Source organism: Triticum dicoccoides, chromosome 3B (assembly GCF_002162155.2).
Source record: "Triticum dicoccoides isolate Atlit2015 ecotype Zavitan chromosome 3B, WEW_v2.0, whole genome shotgun sequence".
NCBI classification, from domain to species: Eukaryota; Viridiplantae; Streptophyta; class Magnoliopsida; order Poales; family Poaceae; genus Triticum; species Triticum dicoccoides.
Window position 1 is genome coordinate 615431949 of NC_041385.1, and position 12211 is coordinate 615444159.

Here is a 12211-nt window from a genome sequence, read left to right on the forward strand (position 1 = left end):
GGAGCAACAACAATTTGTGATTCCATCTACTTATAAAGGGGGTGATGCAGAGTTTGTTGTAATAAAGCAACAAGCATCATGTCTGGGTTGGTCCCATTTTTGTTCACTACTTAATGGGAAAAGACAGCAATACAATAGCTTCAATTCAACACTTATTTAAAACAGTACCAATACAAGTAGCACAACATATCAAAGCACACTGCACAATCATGTGGATGAAGGCCTGTACTGACCTTTCATGAGATGACCAAGATAAAATACGAATCTACCAACATGAATAGGAAATCCAATCTCGTTTTGTGCAGTTGCACTGAAATCAAGCAAAGTTGTCGGTGTGACATTTAAGTTCGCTATAGCAACTAGTTGAACAGATATCCCTATTTTAACAGAGGCAAAAAAGGAAACAATTACTGGCCAATAAAGGAGGATGAAACATGCGGCCACAAAAATGGTAATTCCTCCAATCCCTAACAAGTGTTGCAGTTTTGAACTAAGATTTAGTAGTTAATTCTGCGAGTGGCATTTCTTAATTTTACCAGCAGCATTAGATTAACAAAAAGCATAAACAGTTCAAGGGGAGAGTGGGCGCAAGAACACCATGTGCTTCCATCTACTTATAAAGGGGGTGATGCAGAGTTTTGTGTAAGAAAGCAACAAGCATCATGTCTGGGTTGGAACAATTTTTGCTCACTTAATGGTAAAAGACAGCAGTTCAATAGCTTCAATTCAACATTTATCCAAAATAGTACCAAAACAAGTAGCACAACATCTCAAAGCACACTGCACCATCATGTGGATGAGACCAAAATAGTTGTATGGGACATGGGACATGCCAGCACCATGTGCGTTCACACGTATAAATGGGTGATGCGGAATATGTAGCCAAGCAACATATCTGCGTTGGTCCCATATTTGTTCTCTTTGAACCTTTTTCCTATGTGAGGGCAGCAAATCTAGTCCTGCATAAACTACCCGACCCCCCAGTTTCGGGTTACCCCCCCTTTCCCTTTTCGACCAACAAAGTGGCTTGATAGCCAGTCTATACTACTTTTCCCTCCCTCTTTTCCTCATTGAACCACGTCCTAGATTCATGCTCCACCCCACCGCACCCTTCTTTCCTATTTGAACCAAGACCTAGATTCGACTATAGAATCGAAAAAGATCCGCATGCAGCTAGAGCAATGACGAATTCAAAAAAACTTATACCTTAGGGTCATATGGATGTGGCAAGGCGTGCGGAGGGAGGCCGGATCTGCCCACACTATGTACGACAGCAAGGAAGAAGGGGTCGGTGGACCTCTCGCACAGGCGCTAGGTGAAAGAGAACATCGGAGCCGGCAATGGATCGCCTCCCACTACTGGAATCTGGCACTTTGCCATCTGCCATGGAAGATGGCAAAGGCATGGTCGGTGGATGGCAAAGGCTTTGTCATCTACCAGCAGATGGCAAAAAAATTGTCTGAAACCCTGCCGGCAAATGCTTCTTTGTCGTCTGCTGGCTGATGGCAGAGCCTGTGCCTTTGCCATCAGCTGGCAGATGGCAAAGCCTCTTAACGGGGTTAGCCTCGTTAGAAGGCTAACGACATACTTTGCCGTCTGCTAGCAAATGGCAAAGGCTTCAGGCTCTTTGCCATCTGCCAGCAGATGGCAAAGTGCCTATATTGCCCCATTTAATTTTGTTTTTTCTTATATCAATTCATTTTCACAGAAAATCAAACACAAATATATTTATGTGACCAATATAGCATATTCAACACATATTACCAATAGTCATGAACACATATATATCGAACACATATCCAACACATGTTACCATTAGTAGCAAGTTTCATTCATACATATACATAGTTTCATCAATATTACACAGTTTCATCATAGGTAGCAAGTTTCACAAAGTCAAAACAAAAGCTAAAGACAAGCACTCCATCAACCCAAGCTTCCGTGATCTGAAGCAAATCTACAAAATGGGAAAAAAGAAAGTTAGAAGAAGAAGACTAGAAGAAGAAGATTATTATGATGCAACTAAAATGTGAAGATTATTATGATGCAACTTATATCTGTAAAATAGGACTTGTGATATGTATTGAAACAATGCAAATGCTTACTATCACCGGAGCAACATACACACATTCCTATTGAAAGTAAATTCCATATAGTATGAACTACAACGTGCATGGTTGCATACCCGGTTTGACAAAAGCTCCTTGATTGAGAAGCACATATCCACTGCCTCTCTGTTAGTAGAGAACCATTTTAGTTTTATGGAGGTAAAACCAAAAACAACATATAGGCATCTTTGTATATGATTGAACTCTTAACACACATTTCTACATGTTGTAATTAGAAGAAGAAAAATACAGTGGTAACTCATGTCAGGTAGTAAAATTGTAGACCCTCCCGTTTAGTATGAGTTCTTTTACCATTTTGAGAGAGAGAGAGAGAGAGAGAGAGAGAGTACCTCAGAAACCGCAGAACAGCACGCAACATGGTGTGCATCGGCCGACGTTTGCGACATGGCAGATAGCAACAACAATCATATTAAAACTTTGAAAGCCATGACTTATAATTTTGAAAACTAATTCAGGGTTTCTTTTCGTAGTGAAAATTCTACTACTATGCAATGTGTAGAATTTAGTATGTTGCTAAAGTGTTAGTTGTGACCATCTCATCCTTCTTTATTAATCCACGTAGAAGGATGACTTTTGATACATACAACATCGGTATCGATGTGGTCAGAGTAACTTACTTAATATAGCTATGTTCAAACCAAAATAGCATGTCAGACATGAAATGTTCCGTTGCCCCTACATTCTCGCCGATAATTAATTGTGCTTTAACAAATAAAAAGGGGAATAATATAAAGAATTATTATGTTTGAAAGAGCAGGTGAGAAAGATACACAGCCTTAGCGATTTTTGCTCTTCTCCATTTGGATGTTTTCTTGTAAACCATTGTGCCACCTTGGAGCCCTTCACTCCTAACGTCTGGCTATATGTTCAGGAAAAAAACAAATATATAGCAAACATAAATATTGGAAATTATAGCCTATATAAAAAAAGCATAAATTAGTTGTTAGCCTAGAATGAAGAACAGATGGAAACCTTAAAGCTAGCTACATCAAGTACTTAATAATAAACAAACAGACTGAACTGATCTACTCGGATGAATGGCGGAGAGAAGTAAGCAGCTTGCCTAAACAATCAAACCTCTGCAATGGCAATGTGTAGAATTTAGTATGTTGCTAAAGTGTTAGTTGTGACCATCTCATCCTTCTTTATTAATCCACGTAGAAGGATGACTTTTGATACATACAACATCGGTATCGATGTGGTCAGAGTAACTTACTTAATATAGCTATGTTCAAACCAAAATAGCATGTCAGACATGAAATGTTCCGTTGCCCCTACATTCTCGCCGATAATTAATTGTGCTTTAACAAATAAAAAGGGGAATAATACAAAGAATTATTATGTTTGAAAGAGCAGGTGAGAAAGATACACAGCCTTAGCGATTTTTGCTCTTCTCCATTTGGATGTTTTCTTGTAAACCATTGTGCCACCTTGGAGCCCTTCACTCCTAACGTCTGGCTATATGTTCAGGAAAAAAATAAATATATAGCAAACATAAATATTGGAAATTATAGCCTATATAAAAAAAGCATAAATTAGTTGTTAGCCTAGAATGAAGAACAGATGGAAACCTTAAAGCTAGCTACATCAAGTACTTAATAATAAACAAACAGACTGAACTGATCTACTCGGACGAATGGCGGAGAGAAGTAAGCAGCTTGCCTAAACAATCAAACCTCTGCAATGGTTATTCGTGGAACTATGGAATTGTATTCCTTTGTTGTTTACTAATTGGATTTCTTATTGCCTAAAGAAGTTTGATTGTTTTTGTTTACTTAGCTTTTCAATCTATAGCACAGCTATATATGCTTTTCACAATTCACAAATGTTGGCACGGTTCGTTGTAACACACAAAGGAAGAAAAGCCTGATCAAGGCATATATGTACTAACTAGCAAGATGCCCGTGCTACGCTACGGAGTGAGTCACAAAAGATCGGGTGGACAATGTTTAATCAATAAGTGGAGCCTACTGAACAATAAAAGATGCACCAAGATATCAATCAAAGTGATGCCATATTGTTGCTAAGTAGTTATCGAGCAAAATCAAACATATGGTTTCCGGCCGATGAACCCTGTCATCCAAGCCAAATATTTCCTTCTCAATTTTCACCTTGCAGAAGACTTGTTGTTCTCCCTACCTAGCTTTCTCATTGCTCTCGACACAGAACATGTGGAAGATGAAAAATACGTCCACACACATTTGGCAATTGCAACGACGCCAACCAGCTTTTATTCAAGACATGCTTCTGTAGTATATTTAGACAAAGGAAAAAACAATAGACATCACTTGCATACATTTTGTATGGGGCAATGAAACAAAATGCTAGTAAAAGATGCTCCTGAATCATATGTATATAGAAGGGGTGAGTGCGCATATACGTACGTACAAAATTATTAGTACTGGATTAATTGTAACTTTCTTACATATGGATGTAGCTTGAAAGATTGGATGTGGAGCTACCAAGCAAAGAAAGGCGTTGATGACAAACGGACTTGCTGTAGGCAGCCTCCGATTTTTTTTTTCAATCATAGAGAGTAATAAAGACAGCTACTAAAAACAATTCAAACACACGTATGAATATTTTTACAAAAATAGTAAACGTGAATGCTAAAGCAAGTGTCTAAGTTGTCTTTCTGAAAGTCCTCTCCACTGGGAGCAGACATGCTTCTCCACATATGCACAATCTGAAGTCAATACAAGAATTGTACATAGAGAAACTTAACATATAACTAACGCAGAAGTAACATTTTTCTCATAAAGGAAGGAATGCAGAATTAACAAAACAAACGCTGCAACCACAACATTTTTCAGTGACAATTTACTCGCTGCATCTATCAAGGATGAAAATGATACAATAGGCATATGGTACAACTACAGTCCGGTACACAGAGGTAAATGCTAATTATTTTCTCTCTAGGGCATAAGCCAACAATAATGAACGACAATAGTGTTGCTGTACTTGGGTGCTCGCGATAAAATTACATCTATTGGCAGCAAGGACACAAATAAATAGAACTTGCCGGAGTGCATTACTTGTATTAGGAATTTAAACAGAGATCATCCACCGAAATACTGAAAGTAAAGTGGCAGCTCTGAACTATTGGAAATGCTAGTTTACAGAATTTTGAAGCTCACCTTGCAGATAAAAAGAATAATCTGACGATATAATTACTCATGCATGAGCTTTTACATGGTCAAGCATGTCAAGCATACAAGCTTTCTCTAAAGGTATTTACAGATTTGTACTTCGGTTATCCGGAACTTTAATTATGTGCATGAAACTTATCTCCGTGCAACAGTGAGCTGCTCGTATGTGTTGGAGCACAGAACAACAACAACCAACAATTATAGAAGAGAACCTAATGATCTATTTACTATTGTGATCCAAATTCTGAGCATAGGCAAGAAAAAATATAGAAGTATAAGCAGAGATCCATGCTGTTGTTCGACATATAGCTATAGATGAGTATCCGCTCATCGCATTCACTGAAGTAAGCAAGGAGGTGGATTACATTGTCGTGCCAGAGCCTAGCCATCACCTCCATTTCTCTTGCGAAATCACTATTGTATTTCCTGTCAGCAGACTGGCTAAGCCTCGTCAACCTTCGTTCTCCCTGTCTCCCATCAGCTAATTGGCCCTAGTGATTACAAGTTATTAAGCTACTGTATTGATTAGTCTATATCTCTAAAAAGTGCTAATTAAACTATTGCAGACCCGAAGTTGATCAAATAAGCAATATTGGCAGCACTGACATTGGGCACGGTGCGCCAATAGAGGCCAGTGCAGCTCCACGTCCTTGGCAACGACAGCCTGGACATCCCGCTGGGTGGCCGGGAGCGCAGGCCAGGACGACGCGGCCATCTTTCTTGGTGGGATAATTTGGGATATCACTGAGGAAGAAACCTATTAGATTTAAGAAAAAAGTGTATATGGCCCCATAAGTATTACATTTTGGCCACATAGCCCCCTGAGGCCCTGACCTCTAAAACTGGGATCTTAATCCCCTCTACTTTCTAAAACCAGACAAGTCAACCCCGATGCTCTGGTAGGTGGTTTTGCTCACGTGGTGGTGAGGTGAGATGGTAAAGCACCAATATGATAGCCTTTCCGTCGAACACTTTAGGTGCCCCCATTAGCATGCTCCCAGCATACATGTCGACTGCATCTGCTCCAAGAAATGCCACAGGATGAACCTGGTGAGAACCGACGCACGACTAGACTACAACCCATACACATGCCTCCACAAAGCCTACCTCAATGGAAGCCACTGGAGGACACAAGGAGCCGACCGGCAGCACGCGTTCGAAACCGACGGCACGAGCATCTAGCTCACTTTCAACCCACTGTCGCATGAGATCATCTACCACTCCAGCCTCCAGGGATTTTGGCTCTCGTGAGTAGGGCCAGTCAAGAAATTTCGGGGGCCCAGGGATTTCGGCTCTCGTGAGCAGGGCCAGTCAAGAAATTTTTCACAGGTTGTTTTTAACAGTAACTAAAGCTAATTATTCAGAATTACAAGCAGTTGCATCTATTCTAAAAAAGTGTCAATAGCTCATTTCTATGACTCCATCAAGTCATTAGCAGATGGATACATTCTAGATGACATCTTGGTAAATTAAGAGTAGTCTTGTTAGTTACTGGAGCAAGGCATGGAATTAGCACACAAACATATGATAGAAGAATCTAAGAACGCTGCTGATTGAATTAAAAAAATGCAAAGGAGGGCACGGAACCAGGCACCTGAATCACGTAGATGGCTAGAAAAGAAAATTAGAAATTGCAAGATTTTGTTGCTGCTTACAGTTCACGGACAAAAATCTGGGTTCCTCTTTTCTAACTCCGATCAACACGAGCAATCAGAGTGCCTGACACAGCGATGTAGGAGGATGACCTTCACGCAAGACCTTGCCTTCACGAACAAATGAACAATTAGAAAAGCCTGTAAAAGGAGAGACGGGATTTGCAAACTGCATTATGTTCTGGGGACCTTGCCTTCACGAGCAATCAGAGTACTAAGTGGGCGACTACTGCATTATGTTCTGGGGACCGTCCTTCCTCCACACAGCATCCGCCAGCAGCCTCATGGACGACTACATCTGTCCTATCTGCTGCACACTACAGTCGATTCATCCGCCATGGGAAGGCTCCTTCGCCTAGCACCGTGTGCCGGCCCGCCTGCGCGTCGGGGAATCGTCGGATCCGCCCGGATCCAGGCGCAACGAGGGTCACCGGAGGAGCAGCGAGGCGAGCTCGGGACGGGCCTCCATGGCGGCCTCCTGGCCTCCTGGCGGCGGGGTACGTCTGCGGGGGAGAGAGATAGGTGAGGGAGTAGGGGAAGAGAGGAGAGAGGGCGGTGGCGTAGGGGCTCACCATAGCTTGGGGTGGCTGGCGGCGACCGGCGGGGAGGCGCAACTGGTCGGTCTCCTCCCTCGCGGTGGGGCGAGAATGGACCGGCGGGATGGCCTATCCTCCGGCCATGTAGGGGAAACCGACGGCGGCGGCGACCGGTGAGGGCGGCGGCAGCGACCGGTGAGGGCGGCGGCGGCGATCGGTGAGGATGGCGGGGAACCCTATCCAGCACACACGGGAGTGGGCTGAGACTATTCGGGGTGGCTGGGTTTTTTTAGGGAGGCTGGGGGTTTTCTTTTCTTTAATTTTTTACTCTTTGCTTTTTTTAGCAAGGAGGGAGATAGTCCCATCTCTTTGCCATCTTTGCCGTCTGCTGGCAAATGGCAAAGAGGTGGGGCTGGTATGTCGTTACACTCTTGACGACCACAGGATTTGCCAACCTCTTTGCCATCTGCTGGCAGATGGCAAAGATTATTTGCCATCCACTAGCAGATGGCAAAGAATTGGCTGATGGCAACCATGTTCTTTGCCATTTGTTTTTTATAAGTAGATGACAAAGACGTTCTTTGCCATCAGCTGGCAGATGGCAAAGAGCTGGCTGATGGCAAACCCTGTTTCCAGTAGTGTCTCTCACCAAAGGCGATAGAGTGAACGATGCACCTCTTTCCCTTCACGGTGTGACGGGATCCGAATGCCTCCTTCACCAGCTGTGAGGGGGGAGAGAGAGACAAGAGGCCAACAGAGTGTTGTTTAGATCTGGTGAAGAGGGTGAGAGACTGTGAATATAGCAAACCCTAGCAAAGGAACGCTGAGCCTCCAGCGTGTATAATATATGTGTAGTGCGGCGAGAGTGTGGAGAGTGCAAATCCTAGCGAACAAGCGCTGAGGCTCTAGTTTATATATATATATATATATATATATATATATATATATATATATATATATATATATATATATATATATATATAGACACACACACACACACTATAGTACGGACTAAGCTCCGGTGCCTGAACTGCACCTGCTTTTGGCTGTATGACAGGTGGGCCAGCCACATTTTGGGCCCATCTTTCATAAACCCAAAGGCAGGTGCACTAAGTCAATGAAGCTGCATCCATATAGTACTCGTGTATACGACTAATATATATAGTGGAGTGGTTTTCTTATTCTCTCCATAACAATCATTTTAAATTGTGTAAGTATGAAATGAAACTCTTTATTTAACATACCAGTGAAGAAAACTACTACTCCCTCTGTTCCTAAATATTTGTCTTTCTAGGGATTTCAACAAATGACTTCATACGGAGCAAAATGAGTGAATCCACACTGTAAAATATGTCTATATACATCCGTATGTGGTAGTCCATTTCAAACCTCCTGAAAGACAAATATTTAGGAACGGGGGGAGTACTTTCGATGAACTAATGATCCACGCGTCCTGGTCGCACTTCCTGTCCTTCAAGTGCGGTACACTACCCTCCCTTAAGCGCACAACCACACATGTGCCAAATTATCGGAAACGTGTGAGAGTGTGTACAAATAAAGAATTTTAATTTCAATTATCGGAAAGGTCTGAGAGCATGTACAGTTTGCCCTCTCTAATAATTATGATTTGTTGTGTTTGTCCTAAACTTGGTCAAACTTTACCAAGTTTGACTTCAGTCAAATCTAATATGCGGAGCAAATAAAAATGGAGGGCTACTACGTCCATCCGGGTTTTTAGTCCACACCATTTTTTAATCAAAGTTAATAGCTGGACAAATAAAATTACAGGGGAGCTGGAGACAAAGTTGCGAGAAGGCTTAGAAATCAATACAAAACTTATGCTCTTAGTACCAACGTTGATCCTTCTTCGAGGAAATATTTGGTTCATAGCCAATTGTGTGATAAAACTGCACCAACGTGAAAGACGGTTGCGTCTCCAATGCAACCAAGGTGAACTGATGAAGGATATCATCTTTGTGGGTAACAAGCAAAGAGCCCTGATGGAAGATAGCTTGTTTTTCATTGAAAATCGATCAGCTTCACCAGCCGACGCAACCATGAAGAGCAACCATGAGCATCGATAGGTCATCGTGGTGACGCATCATCCATTTGGCATCAAGTTTGGGTGAGGCACCTATGAAGTTCGACAAATCCTTACTGTGGTCTGTTTCTTCTCAGTAATCAAGCTCGAGGAAGGAAGAACCACACGGCAGAGGACGGTGAGGTGGAACAACAATGACCATCCAATTTTGTGCAGTTCCACTAAAATTGAGGAAGACATGCCCGGGTATGGAGATACGCATCGTTGTTTCCAAAAATATAAAAAAGGGATATAGTGTTGTTACTTTGTTTTACAAGATTAACAACGACATCTCAATTGTCAATAAGAATTAATGAAAAGTACACCAACAAACAGAAGCATCATGATTATCTTGATGGGAACTAAACCAGGATACCTGAGAAAAAAACATTTCTTCATTTAACCAGTGATAGTATTAGATTAGCAGCAGCAATAGGAGCATATGGACAATGACCGCACAACCAACATGTACTTTTTGTCAAAACAACATATATACCTCCACCGAGGCATAAATCAGGACAACTTTTCGAGTGGCATTTCCTCTATAATAGTACGTGATGTTGGACCAGTCGACGAACCCTAGGTACTATACCTGGGGAGCTGGGGAGTAGTCGCATAGAAGAAAACCCGCACGCAACGACCTGGGGAACTGGACCAGTACAAGAAGTTATACCTCAGGTGGGCGAGATGTCGTTTAGGCAGTTGGGCGGGATTTTCCCACACGATGGTAGCGAACAAGGGCGCAGAGGACCTTCATCCACGCCAGCGCCGGCTCCGAGAGGACGGTGCACATCGGCTTCCTCCATCACCGACGGCGACAACGTCAACGCTGCACCTCCTCACCTCCCGTAGTGGACGGGATTCGGATGGATCTGTGACCACCGGTGAGGAGAGAGATAGAGTGTACACTGTCATCTTGTTTTGATATGGAGAGGGTGAGAGAGCGAGACGCGAGAAACTCTATGAAACAAGAGGCTATAATGAAGTAAAGAAATCTCTCCATAGTAGTGGTTTTAAATAGAATACACACGTTCCCGAAAAAAAGAAATGAAAACTAGCGGACAATCTTTTAACGTACCAAGAAAGAAAACTCGATCAAAAACGCGCCCCCGCTTCCAGGTCATGAGAGTCGTCGCGCGCACACACATATACATAGACAAGCATATCCGTGTTTACGTAAAATTCCATTTCCATCTCCATCTCCAATCATATTTGTCCAACTGGCACATTATTTACGTTGTTAATTATATACGAGGCAATATTAACGTACAACATCTCTTGTTTGCGGGCGTCCGGACCGCTGCCACGGCCGCTCCTGACCAACCCAAACCCTCTTCATCACCCGCGCGTGCTTCCCGCCCGAAACGGTCAGTGCCGCATGTTGGAAATATGCCCTAGAGGCAATAATAAAAGGATTATTATTATATTTCCTTGTTCATGATAATTGTCTTTTATTCATGCTATAACTGTATTACCCGGAAATCGTAATACACGTGTGAATACATAGACCACAACATGTCCCTAGTGAGCCTCTAGTTGACTAGCTCGTTGATCAACAGATAGTCATGGTTTCCTGACTATGGACATTGGATGTCATTGATAACGAGATCACATCATTAGGAGAATGATGTGATGGACAAGACCCAATCCTAAGCATAGCACAAGATCGTGTAGTTCGTTTGCTAGAGCTTTTCCAATGTCAAGTATCTTTTCCTTAGACCATGAGATCGTGTAACTCCCGGACACCGTAGGAGTGCTTTGGGTGTACCAAACGTCACAACGTAATTGGGTGACTATAAAGGTATACTACGGGTATCTCCGAAAGTGTCTGTTGGGTTGACACGGATCGAGACTGGGATTTGTCACTCCGTATGACGGAGAGGTATCTCTGGGCCCACTCGGTAATGCATCATCATAATGAGCTCAAAGTGACCAAGTGTCTGGTCGCGGGATCATGCATTACGGTATGAGTAAAGGGACTTGCCGGTAACGAGATTGATTGAGGTATTGGGATACCGACGATCGATTCTCGGGCAAGTAACATACCGATTGACAAAGGGAATTGTATACGGGGTTGCTTGAATCCTCGACATCGTGGTTCATCCGATGAGATCATCGAGGAGCATGTGGGAGCCAACATGGGTATCCAGATCCCACTGTTGGTTATTAACCGGAGAGCTGTCTCGGTCATGTCTACGTGTCTCCCGAACCCGTAGGGTCTACACACTTAAGGTTCGGTGACGCTAGGGTTGTAGAGATATTTGTATGCAGCAAACCGAAAGTTGTTCGGAGTCCCGGATGAGATCCCGGACGTCACGAGGAGTTCCGGAATGGTCCGGAGGTAACGAATTATATATGGAAAGTCGAGTTTCGGCCATCGGGAAAGTTTCGGGGGTCACCGGTATTGTACCGGGACCACCAGAAGGGTCCTGGGGGTCCACTGGGTGGGGCCACCCATCCCGGAGGGCCCCATGGGCTGAAGTGGGAGGGGAACCAGCCCCTGGTGGGCTGGTGCGCCCCCCCTTGGGCCCCCCTGCACCTAGGGTTGGGAACCCTAGGGGAGGGGGCGCCTCCACTTGCCTTGGGGGGCAAGGCACCCCCCTTGGCCGCCGCCCCCTAGGAGATCCCATCTCCTAGGGCCGGCGCCCCCCCTGGGGACACTATA

The 12211-nt window shown here is 43.5% G+C and overlaps 1 long non-coding RNA gene across 3 annotated transcripts; it reads right to left on the reverse strand.

Annotated features, from left to right (window-relative positions):
* Positions 1-1901: 1901 nt before the first annotated feature.
* On the reverse strand, positions 1902-7768 carry LOC119277436. 3 transcript variants are annotated; one of them, XR_005137106.1, is made up of 6 exons: positions 7503-7768; positions 7120-7433; positions 6934-7036; positions 2459-3587; positions 2186-2234; positions 1902-1957 (listed from the first exon to the last, which is right to left on the reverse strand). It is a non-coding gene; the product is annotated as an uncharacterized LOC119277436 (long non-coding RNA). The 3 variants fall into 3 exon arrangements; XR_005137105.1 differs by having other exon boundaries at positions 2459-7036; XR_005137107.1 differs by lacking the exon at positions 2186-2234 and having other exon boundaries at positions 1920-1957; positions 2459-7036.
* Between the last annotated feature and the right edge of the window lie 4443 nt (positions 7769-12211).